The sequence below is a fragment of the Panthera uncia genome, chromosome D4, assembly GCF_023721935.1.
Source record: "Panthera uncia isolate 11264 chromosome D4, Puncia_PCG_1.0, whole genome shotgun sequence".
NCBI lineage: Eukaryota > Metazoa > Chordata > Mammalia > Carnivora > Felidae > Panthera > Panthera uncia.
This window is the reverse complement of record NC_064807.1, coordinates 40,156,331-40,168,645: the sequence shown is the minus strand read 5'-3', so window position 1 is coordinate 40,168,645 and position 12,315 is coordinate 40,156,331.

The window sequence follows — 12,315 nt, the reverse complement described above, 5'->3', positions numbered from 1 at the left end:
AAAGAGACGAAAGATGAGAACAGCCCAACATAGATCTCTGGTCTCATTAGTTTGTTGATTCCTTCACTCCTTGATTCACTCATACAGTCATTCTTTTGTTCCACTGCGGGTGTTTGGGATGCCCTATCTAACTCTCACCATCAATGTCACAGGTTCTACCTTGAAGAATTCTTGGCCTCACTCCAGGCATGAGATGTTTGAGCTCTGGGGACAATGATGGCCTTCACACAGATAGACACAGACAGGCACACGCGCGCGCACACACACACACACACACACACACACAGCTTTGGCAAAAATGAAAAAGGGAAGGTGGGGTTCATAGGTGAACAGTTGTTCCTTCTTCACACAGACCTTAAAGTTGCAGAATGTTCTCTGTCTGCTTCCCCGTGAGCCACTAAGCCTGCAAATCCAGTGGCTACAGTGTCCCTGGCTACAGTAGCTGTGGTTTTAGGGGTCCTGGCTGGACTTTGTGGGTGGGCACCTCCATGCTTCCTCCCTTCTCAGGCTTGCTCCTCAGGGCCTGATTGTGGGACCTCTTCCCCCTCCCTGGCCATCTCCCTCAGGCCCACAGCTGTTAGAGCTCAGCCTGCCAAGTCTCCCAGAGTCGTATGGAACTCACCACCCAATGTAGGTGGGAAGGACGTGGACGTGCAGTCAGCTGGGTGGGAAGGCGGCTCCCAGGAGGCAACACTCTGAGGTCCGTGCCAACCCCACCCCTAACTGATATTTTCAACAATTCCGTGAGAGGCACTGGGAAGGACGTTTGGCCCAAAGACCATCACTCTTCACAGCTCAGTCCCTGAGAAACATGGCAGGGATTCCTCAGACAACCTCAGAGGCCAGGGGTTGGAGAAGTGAAGAGGCAACTTCTCTCCAAGGAGAGGCCAAGGGACCCATGAACCCCGAGGATCTGATGCTGCTTATGGTCAGTCCCTGTGTGGTCCATCAAGACAGGAAGAAGAAGAAGAAGAAGAAGAAGAAGAAGAAGAAGAAAGGAGTGAAAAAGTATTAAGAAGCTGCAGATTTTCTTATAAAGAGCTTAGACTTTGGAGTTAGACAGCCTCTAACACTGCCCAGCTCTGCAACTTTAGGCAAGTTACTTAACTTCTCTGAGCCAAATCTCTAAAACGGGATAATGATACTTTTCCTGCTGGGCTGCTGTAAGAATTAGAGAAAATATTTACAAAGCACAAAGACAGTGTCCGGCGGTGCCTTACTAATGACGATGACAGAAGTCTGGGAAGCACTTACTATGTTCTCGGGAGCTGGTAGATTTTAGGTCATCTTTTTATTCTTGATGGAATACAGTGGATGTTACAGGTACAAACAGGGGCAGGGTCTCTGACTTTGTGCTGAGGCTTCTTCCCCAGGAGACTGAAAGCGCCCACCTCTTGTCACAGGAGCATGTGACTCAGAAGAGGGGATGCCAGACCCTGAGTCAATGGCAACACTGTCTCAGAGCACCTATGTCCCCTTGGGTGGACTCCTCTGCACCCAGAGATCAGACGCAGCCCTGCTTTGTTCTGAAACCACAAGGTGGTGTGGCCGGCAGCCAGAGAGAGTGCTTCTTTTTCCAAAGTATGCTTGCTGTATAAACACAATCGTAAAATAAAAGCCAAGTGTCGGCGATGGCGGGGTCGGAGCGAGAGCGGGGAGAGGCGGCGTTGCTGGCGATGGCCAGCCGCTCCTGCCCAGCCCGGGCGGTCAGTGTGGAGGAGGAGAACCCTGCATCCCATCACGCTGTCAGCCTGCACAGACCGTATTTTCTTCAAACCTCACTTGGCTGGAGCAGTTTGGAGAGGGTCAGGGAAGGAGGAGGCAGGCTCCAAGGCCTTGCTGGACTCGGAAAAATAATCTGGCTTCTACCGACTTGTCATCTGATCCATAAAATTCGCTGCTTGGGTCCTTAAGATGGTCCCCTGGGGCTTTATCTGTGTCTCAGTTTCAAAAGCAGAATTACTGACCATGGAGATGGCTCTACCATCAAGTAGCCAAGAAAAGGGTGACCTGGGTTCGCAGACACCATCCCCCCCCCCCCCCCCCCCCCCACCGCCCCGGCTGTGTATGCCTCTGTGGCTAAAATCAAATGGAAGTTTGGACCGATGGTCTGTGGCAACTCAAGCTTCCATCCCTTCGAAGACTTGTCTTGATCAGGACGAAGTGGGCAGAAGGGCTTGAATTGTCACAGCAGCTGTCTTAACCTTCAGTGCCCCTATGGCTGCAGGTTTCCATCTCTTACCCCCGCTGCCCCCTTGACCTGCTTGCTTGCTCCTTCTCCTCAGTCCCGTCCCTCCCCCACGACTCGTGGACTTGACGAATAATTCCAAACTGCCCCCCCAGTTGCAGCCACCCCAAGTTCCATCCCTGGCTTGGACCACTTTATCCTTCAAGGAGGGTGAGGAGTCAGGGGGAGGTGCAAGGGGTCTGGAAAAGGCATGCTAGGTTCTGAATCGAATTCAGACGTACTGCTCTCTGTCTGCTCAGAAGGAAAACTTACGACTCACAGCTGCGGTGCGGCGAGCACGGGGATGAAGCCATGGAGGGCCCCCGCATATTTTCCTTGGCCTGCACACAAGTCGTTGACATCATTTCAGACTTCGCCATTCATCCGCTGCTGCTCGGAGCTTGTGTGGTTGTGTGGGGCTGTGTTCCAGAGTCTGGGGAAGGTCTGATTGCAAATTGGGTGGTGGTGGGGATGGAGGTGGTCCCGTGGAGTTTGTAAAAACAAACAGAAATGCACTGAACCTTGTCTTTCCTCCCCTGGAATGATGAGGGAAACTAACCCCCACCCGCCCTGACCAACCCACTCCTCCAGTGCAAACAGACCCAGGCCAAGGCTAGCGGGGACCCAGAGAAGCCTTTGTTCTGTCTGCACTATTTTGGGGAATGATGACGAATGTTCGCCACAGGTAAGAAAAGCAGGGGTTCCAGTAGCAAATTCTATCACATCCTTCCAGACGTCACTCGGGCCTCTCTGGGCCCATCTGCATTCTCCTGCAAATCCTGGGTAGCAGGAAAACCCTGTTAATGGTTCCCAGAGGTCTCAGAAAAGAAAATGGCAAAAGTAGGAAATGTTAATATCAGGAAACAGGGCATGCGTGTAGGTGCGTGCTGTGAAGGATTAATAATAATTATTAGAAGACAGCTCTTCTGTGCTGGGGCTATCGTAAAGGAAGTCCTCTTTAGCTGAGCTGCCCACCTCCTTGCATTGTCCCTCAATTCCGGTAGCATGGAGTGCGGTTGGGACAGTAGTTAAGAGCGGGGTGGGGGTGGAGGGAATGCTTGGGGGCAAGATTAGAGAGTGCAGGTGAAAGGGCCTCTGACTCACCCAAATGTTGCTTCCTTTGTCGACACTGTGAGACACCATGTTTCCCACCACGGGCAAAACTCTGGACTTTGTCACTGAGAAAAAACTACCTGGGCTCTAGCCACCGTGGAGCTGAATTTGAACCCTGCCAGAGGCCACCCTTGGTTCGATAGCAGCCAGGGCCTCCTCCTCTACGCGACCTCGGGAACAGGATCGCTTCTTTCTCAAACGTCACCTGACACAAAGTGTTTGAGGAGAGGGCTCTGCCCCGGGACGTTCCTGGAAAAGTTCCTGGAAATGTTAAACAACCAGTTCACTCCAGGGAAAGTAGAACTGATCTGCAGCATTTGCCAATTTCTATGGTGTAAATTCCCCCCATCCGGATCAATTTCAAGCTACCAACCGTTGGGAGACAAGTCACTGGTCTTTTGTGTTTCTGCCCATCTTGTGAGCAAAGATACTGACGCCTTTTGTTCTGCACTCTTTATAACAATGTTTGTTTTCTGTCTGTCTGTCTCTCTCTCTCTTCCCCCAGTGCTGGAAACATAGGACTTCACGTCCCTAGAAGATGAGAGGTATTTGTGATAGAAAGAGTCCTGATCCCTGAATCAGCTCTTATGGAGGAGCCACCCAGGAGAGCCATCTATCAAAAATATCCACATTAGACTCTGTGTGAATGAGAAATCAACTTTTCTCATGGTAGAGCATTGATATTTAAGGTGTGTGTAGTACCTACCAGCACCTACTCTAACTAATATAAGTAGCCACCACTATTTTCTCCCTTTAGTGATGAGGAAACCGAGGCTCACAGGTTAATGGACCAGGTGTCATTACCAGTAAATGGCAGAGCCAGGATTCAAACCTAGGCCCGTCTGCCTCCAAAGCTTTTTGCTTGACTTTACTGACTCATCGTGACAACGGCCCACGTGTGGCAAGGGTTCTGAGGTCCACAGATTTGCCCAGGATGGGAAACAGGTCTCCCTGCCACAGAAAGCCAGTTATCTTTGGTAATCAGTCCTGCCTTCAGGGAAGTCTGGAAGTCTGACCATCTGCAGCTTCCAGGAAGATTGATTCCTTGTGTCCAAGCCACTGCTGTTCAGGGCAGAGCAAGGATCCCCTGAAGAACTCTTAACCTGATGAGTATTGCACGTTCAGGACAGCTGGTGGACTAAATGAGGGCCCCCCCACGACCACTGAGAGACCCCTGTCACCATGGGATTGCAAACATTGCAACATTTCAGTAGGAACTCATACCACGAAATTGCTGAACACCCGCTGTCTGCCTTCCGGTGAGGGGTCCCAGGGAGTCACAGCCAGGATGACGAGGACCCTGGGAAACAGCTTCCTGGCCTTAACTTACAAAGGGTCCCGTGTGACGTAAGTTAGGCACACTTATGCACTTATTGAGCACCTGCTGTGTACATTACGGCTACAATCACTACTGCTTTTGAAACCCTGTTTCAGAGACTGACGAAGGATTTTGTTGTTCTGCTCTCTGGCTATGTTTGAAAGAAAAATCGGACAATGCTACGAAAATAAGGTCACATTTGGTTCGACATTTAATGAATCATCTTTGCTGAAAAGGGTAAAAATACATAAATTCAGGACTGCCTCGGAAAATACCCGACATGGAAATGCTGCGGGATGATGTGAACCAAACAGAAGAGGTGAAGGGGGCCACATCTGTCTTATCCAGATGCGTCCCAGCGCCGATGCAGGGCAAACACTCAGAAAGTATCTCTGAAATGCTTAGCTTAATAAACAAGAGCTGTCTGAGCTGCTGAGTAGATCTTAAATCTTTCCCGAGCCCTCCAGAAATCTGTGGGGTTCACCTACATGTTAACTCAGGATGACGTGGAAACATTGCTGCCACAGACTTCCCCAGGATATTTGAGAAACACGCGGACTGCTCAGCAGCGGGTCTCAGTAACCGTTCACTCTCTGAGCCTGTGCCCTGTGGTTCCGCCATCACCCCTTCCAGGCTCTTGGTGCTTCTGACGCAAACTGAAGACCACAGCCTGAGGTGTGAGTGGATAAGCATGAAATGACTATAGCTGCAAGGCTGAGTGCCTGACTGCTGAGCTCTGGAAAATGCAAACTTCACAGACCATTTCTTTCTCTGAGTCCCGCCCAGCTCCTCCCAAGCCTTGGCATCCAACAGTCCAAGAGTAGTAATAGTAACTAATAATAGAAATCATTTCCAATCATAACACGTGGCCTGATCTTAGTATAGAGTCATAGGGATTAAAATACTCTCTGTATGAAAGAAACTGTTTGTTTCATGATTCGACCTTTGGCAAACACGGCTACTGGGTCCCGCACCGTCTCCCTGGGCTGGACTTTGCATCCGTGCCTAGGGAAATGCCAGTCTGTGCATAACTTATAGGGGCCCCTGTCTCTAACACAACTTGTCATCTTACTCCCTTCCCTCCTCCACCCTTTCACCGTTTACATCCCAAAAACTTGCACGTGAGCTTGAATCTCCCCTAGTCACATGATGGGTGGCTCCCCATCATTTAGGTAAAAACATCCAAACTGCTTTGCCATTAAATGCCCCAAACTCTATACCACTCTTATATGCTACCCCTATTGCCCCATCTAGAATCCCATGCTCTAATCAAAATTGTCCATTCATGGGGCACCTGGATGGCTCAGCCAGTTGAGCGTCCAACTTCAGCTCAGGTCATGATCTCGCATTTTGTGAGTTCAAGCCTTGCATCAGACTCTGTGCTGTCAGTGTGGAGCCTGCTTCAGATCCTTCGTCTCCCTTTTTCTCTGCCCCTCCCCTGCTCTCTCTCTCTCTCTCTCTCTCTCTCTCAAAAAATGAATAAACACTAAAAAATTATCCATTCATGTTCTCTGAATGCATTCTTTTTTGGTTAACATTAAAGTAAAATGTATGTGTAGTGAAGTACACAGATCCTCAGGGTATACATTGACAAATGTATACAACCATATTACCAACTGCTCAATATGTCCATAACTCAGAAAATTCCCTCAATTTTCTGCCCCTCGCATAGGAACCCACTTTCCGGATCTCTATCTCCACAACTTCGTTTGCCTGCCTCAAACTTGATATAAAGGAATCACATAGTATGTACTCTTTCGTGTCTGGCTTCTCCTGTATAAAGTAATATTTTGATATTAACATGTGCTATCGCATGTATTGGTAACGTATTCTTCATTTGTTAATCATGGCGCGAAGTATTTCGTAGTATGAATTTGCCCCAATGTTTGTATTCATTTACTGGCTGGCAGATAGTTGCACTGTGTGCACTTTTCACTGTCACACGTAAAGCTGCTATGAACACGCCAGCACAAATCTTACTGGGGACATATGTTTTCATTTCTCTTAGGTAACTCCCTACGAGTGGGATCGCTGGTGCATAGGATAGATGCATTGTTAAGTTCGTACGAGAATGGTGAGCTGTTTTCCAGGGTGGTCGTACCATTTCAGACTCTCACCGACAGTGTACAAGACTGAACACACTCTTTATTTTCTTGCCTCTGAGTCTTTGTTTTCACTATGTCCTGTGCCTGGAAAGTTCCATGGCTACAGCCTGACTCTTCTCCCATTAGTCACCTCTATTAAGTCACCTAATGTCTGTAACAAATAGCCCCAAACTGTATACCTTAAATTCAACAATGTTTCCTTCTCGTCCACATAATGTCCAGGGTAGTTCTATGCAGCAGAAGTTCTATGCCATCCCCAAAAAACCCATCCCCAGATAAGGCTTATAACGTAACCCTGTGCGTCAACATTCAGCCAATGGATGGGGAATGAGACGTTGGAGAAAGAACACCTTTTTCTTTACTGACTTGGCCCAGAGGCAGACATCATCCCTTTGGCTGAGGTTTCATTGTTGACAACCAGTCCCAGATCTCACCCAGAGGCGTGGAAGGCTGTGAAATGGAGACTCCAGGTGGACAGCACTTAACAGTCACAAGTCTGTACCATGGGAAAGCGAACACAAGCCTCTGGTGTACAGTTAGCAATTTCTACCACGCCAGGGGTTAAAACCGTACCCTCCTTTCCCATCTGACTTTCTGCACTGAAACTGCCCCACGGTCTGTGTGGAATTAGTCCCTCCTTCCTCCGTACTCCTATCACACTTGCAATCCCTCTGAGTACAACAGGTAAGATCTGCCTTCCATTAGTTATTTTCACGCTTCGTCCACTAGATGGCGACATCTTGGAGGGCGGTGGCCATCTTGGATCCCCCTGTTTGGCACAGGGTTGCCTCCCTAAGTGGTTGCTGAACTCACTGTGGTAGACACATATGGCATCCACCAGCTCCTCCTCTTGGACACACGTCTTTATGTTCCTCAGATCCCCAAGCATCTAGCTGAGGCCATGTGACTCATCTGGCCAATGCAACACAGGTCACAGCGACCTGGCCACCGCCAGGTAGATGCAGTAGGAGTGGGAATGCTTCCCTGCGTTCTAGATCTCTCTTCCCTTGCCTGTCAATGGGATGTGGAGGCTCCACTAGAGGACTCAAGATACAGACAGGCAGGGCCTGTGTCTTGAATACTGCATGAAGCCGAACCCCTCTGCTGACGTCACTGCTGAGATCAGGCGTTGTTTGTTAGTCGGCCTACCCTGACTAACACACTCACACTGTGTGAACTACAGCCGCTAAGCCCCGGGAGCTAAACCAGTTCCCTTTTCTTTCCATTTCCTTTCATTACTTCTGAAGGCATGCTGACGATGTAACACCGGGCCCCATGCTGGTGTGGGATACCAGTGTCTAGGTAAAGAGAGCTCTTAGGGTTTAAGTTGAACTGCCATTTTGTAGTTCAACCTGCTAATGCCTCCACTGAGTCTTAAAAAATTATACATTTCTTCTGTAAAACATTCGACTTAAAAGTCTTAAAAGTCAGGTATGAATTCTTCCTCTGCAGCCTAAGTACATCACTATTCATTGGCTTAGGAAATATTTACTGAGCACCTATTACACGTCACTTACTATTCTGGGTGCCAAAGAGAGCCCAGCAAATCAAACAGACCAAAGTCTCTGTCCTCGGGGAACTTATGTCACAGCGAGAGAGACAGGCAATAAACATATGAGTGTGATCATTGAAAAAATGGGAACAACAGAAATCCCCTCATATCGCCTCATGTCTGCTTCCCAGCTCCTAGCACAGGAGCACTTTCACATGTCTTTGGGTCAATAGTTGCCTCGTGTCTGTCTCACTCACAGAGCCGTGAGATCCATGACTCTGGGGTGCCCTTCTATCCTCAACATCTAGCACAGCGCTGACGCAGAGCAAACGCTCCATAAATATTTCCTGCATCAAAAAAAAAAAAAAATGAATAATGACGCGAATTTCTCCTACCCGCTGAGAACCATTTATTTTCCAGGCACCATGCAAAATATTCACGTGCATTATCTCATTTAATTCTCATCCCTGCAAAGTAGCGATTAGTATCTCTCCAAGGGAGTGGGACCCAGAGAGGTTAAGTGACTGGCTCAATGCCACACGGCTATCAGTAAGTACAGACCTGCTACCAGAATTCACACACTTTCCTCAAGACCACACTGTGCCACACAGCAAGAGGTGTTTTTATATGTCCCGTGTGTTCTTTCTCAACAACGAGGAGCAACAACTATGGGCCACTGTTCCTGTGAGCTGGAAAATTCATCCCCCTTCCGCAATTTGCCGGCCGGCCTTCGCCGGTCAGCCGGCCGGCCTTCGCCGGCAGATGGAAGATGTGTGCTTGTGGTAATTACAGACCGTGTTGTCCTTTTCATTTATGTCTTCACAATCCAGCTTGACATTGTGTCATAAAAGTTTATGTACTGTGTTCTCTCCGCTCCTTACTAATATTCTCTGGCATTCTCCCTGGCCATCCAGAATCAATACTATCGCTCCTCTCTCAATAAAGTAGGGAGCTATGAACAAGGCCCAAATGTGCACAATGGCTATTTGCAGCAATTAGACGTCACGCTGAAAAATGGCCACGCTGAAGGAGAGTGGGCAAGATCTAAGGACCAGCACGTCACTAATGTCTCTCACCAGGGACTCTGGAAATTGGACTGCTTAAAAAAATACCCTCTCTCCTCTCACCTCTTCTCCCTCTCACACTCTTTGTGTCTCTTTCTTCCTCACAAGAGATAAGGAGAGAGAAGTGCATTCAAATTAGGGACCCCAGCAATCGATTTTTACTTGCAGTTGGTGGATTGTAATCAATGTTAATTAACCAGATTCTTTTTCAGCAAAGGTTGGGACAGGAGAGTAACTGCACAATATTTTTGACCAAGACAACAGATATTAATGGGCCTTGGTATGGCCAGAGAGCAGGAGAGAGAGGGAAGGCGGGTGCTGAGAGGCTCAGCGGGAGAGAACAGGTGCACAGCAAGAGAAGAGATGTGAACAGTTTCAAGGTGGTCCTATCAATAGAGGCTCAGCTATTTACACATCCTCTGCCAAGAAGCAGACTTCCTGTCCCAGGCGTAGCGGGCCGCATGGGGAACGATGCCTATATCGCCAACCAGTCAGTGGTAGCCAAAAGGAGGGTGACAGGTGACTCAGGCCAACCGCCTTCCCATGATGCCGGTCACTAGGGAGTGTTGCTCACTCCTCAACAATGAGGTTCAATGAGAAGATAGAGGAATTTAACAATGGAAGGTTTGGCTTTGAGCCTTAGGAGGTGCTCCCTGGCTGTGGAACTGTGGGCAAGTTACCTAACATCCAGATCCTCAATTCACTTATCTACAGTGGACATAATTACAACTGACCTCATGGGCACTGACTCAAATGAAACCAGACATGGAGGCACGTTGTAACATGCTACAGGAATGTCAGCAGCGACCACTGTTACAAGTAACAAGGACAAAGCCCCAGAGCCTCTGATGGTAACCAGCCAATGTATGAGATGGGACCAGATGTCCCTTTCTGATCCCTAAAGATGTAGGAAGTTGTCTTGGCAGTTATCCATGCCAATCATGTTGAAAAGCTCACCTATCTCTAAATAAAAATCTAGCATTGAGAAGAGGACCCTCAAATATGCCAGTGCTGCTTCTCAATATCCCAGAGAAGTCAGAAAGTTATGACATCTGGAAACATGATAGAGCTGCCAGAAATCACCCCAAAAGTGGTATCTGCTTTGAAACGGTACATGCATTACAAATTTTTGGACAAGAGAGAAAATAAAAACAGAAGAAGCCTATGGGCACCATCTCTTTGAGCAACTTATCACGGTCAGGTTCTCTGGGCTTCCCCCAGCACCATTTTGGTCAAATGGTGCCTCAACCTCCAAATGAGGCTCCCAAAGCCTTCAATCAAGAGAAGGGCGCCAATAATGTTCATGCTCTTCAAGTCAACTGGGGGTGAGGCAGCACGTTGGGGAACACTTGTAGAAAAAGTTCTGCAAGAAAAAGATTTTAATTACCCTGGGTGCTCCCCTGGGACTCTGGGATACAAAAGTGCCGACTGTGGTGATATACACCAGCTCCTTCTTGCCCAGACAGGAGGCCACCACTTAAAGAAGGTGAATGGAAAAAGAGGCTGTCAGAAACTCATGGATTCAATACACTGCAGAGTACCTGCCCCAAGGAAGCACTCCCCCAGCACACTGGAGACTCAGAGGGTCTCTGCGTTCAAGTTGCTCACAGAATACTGGGGTTGGCTGGAGGGAGGCAAGTTAACAGACAGGCAACATGCAGGGCATGGGGGGAGCACAGAAGAAGGGTGCGTTCCTTAGCTAGGGCTATAGTGGTTGGAGAAAGAAGGAGTCTTTAATGAAGTGACATTCTCAGTAAAGAGAAGGACAAAAGAGCAGAAGGGAAAATGAACTGAGGAAATAAGAAAAGGAGGGAAAATCAGGAGATAGCAGGGAAAGAAATGATTACCTCACCCCAGGATTTATATACTAAGCTCATATGCAAATCTTGTCTCATTGATCTGTGACTTCAGTGAATAAAACTGCCTTTTCTGGGGCTATTGATTGTGAAGCAAGCTGAGAAGGCCAGGTCAGTCCTGAGTAGACCTGGCAGGGGTGGGGGGTATGGGGAGGGTGAGCTCACAGTGGGTGGGCCTTGTACTTAATTAGGGAAGAGCGATTGCCTACAGAGACCTAAGGCACATCCTCGAGGGAGGAAGCATCTCCAATAATACCCCTCTCCCCCACACAAAAACCTCTGTATTCTGTATTTTGGCAAACAGGACCGTGTCCACCCTCCCAGAGCCCTAGAGCAGGGGCCTCTCTTGGCCTGGTGTAAGGGTGCACGTCTTCAGGGAGATTGGTCCCCAGAAACTAGTAGAATTCAACACAGACCTGAGAGAGGCAGAGCCTTGAGTATGGGCAAATCTGCACACCTGGGGAAAATGGGATGAGCTTCCACACGATGCTCCTGGGAGTGACAGTGGGGAGCTGAGAGAGTGCAGGAGGCCTCTTCACTGGCTCTGCAGCAAACCTTCCCAGAGCTGGGTCACACTGTGGAAGGGGGGGGGGGGGCACATGGAGCCACCCGGGGAGAGGTAGCCTGAACACAACACAGGTTTTGAACAAGAACATGATGATGGAAATTCTGTCACCAACCTGTTGAAAAATTTTCAGTGGAAAGCCACTAAAAGTTATTGAATCATTTTTCAGATTTGTGTCTCTTCACCGTTCTTAAAGGGGGTGTTTCAGTCACGTCAGATATTATCAATCTTGGGTATGGAAAGCCTCTACCTCACCTGCCTCCCAAGACTGATGCAGAAGCATAAAGCTGACCAATCATCCCAGTCGGTCTGAAAATACTGAAAACCTTGTGTCCTGGGAAATCCCTTAACTCCAGACAAGTTCGTTGGTCACAGTAGGCTTGACCAACAAGTGGCCACGAAGGCTCAACTCAGGACTGTCTGAAGGGCCATCTCAGTCTCAGTGAGGCTTTCCCTGGGCCTGCTTCCCAGCTCAACTGCTTCCTCTGTACAACCAGCCTGGTTTCCTGGCCCTCTGCTTCCACAGGGATGGATCCCAAGGACCCTCCCTAACAAACAGCTTGTACTCTGCCCCA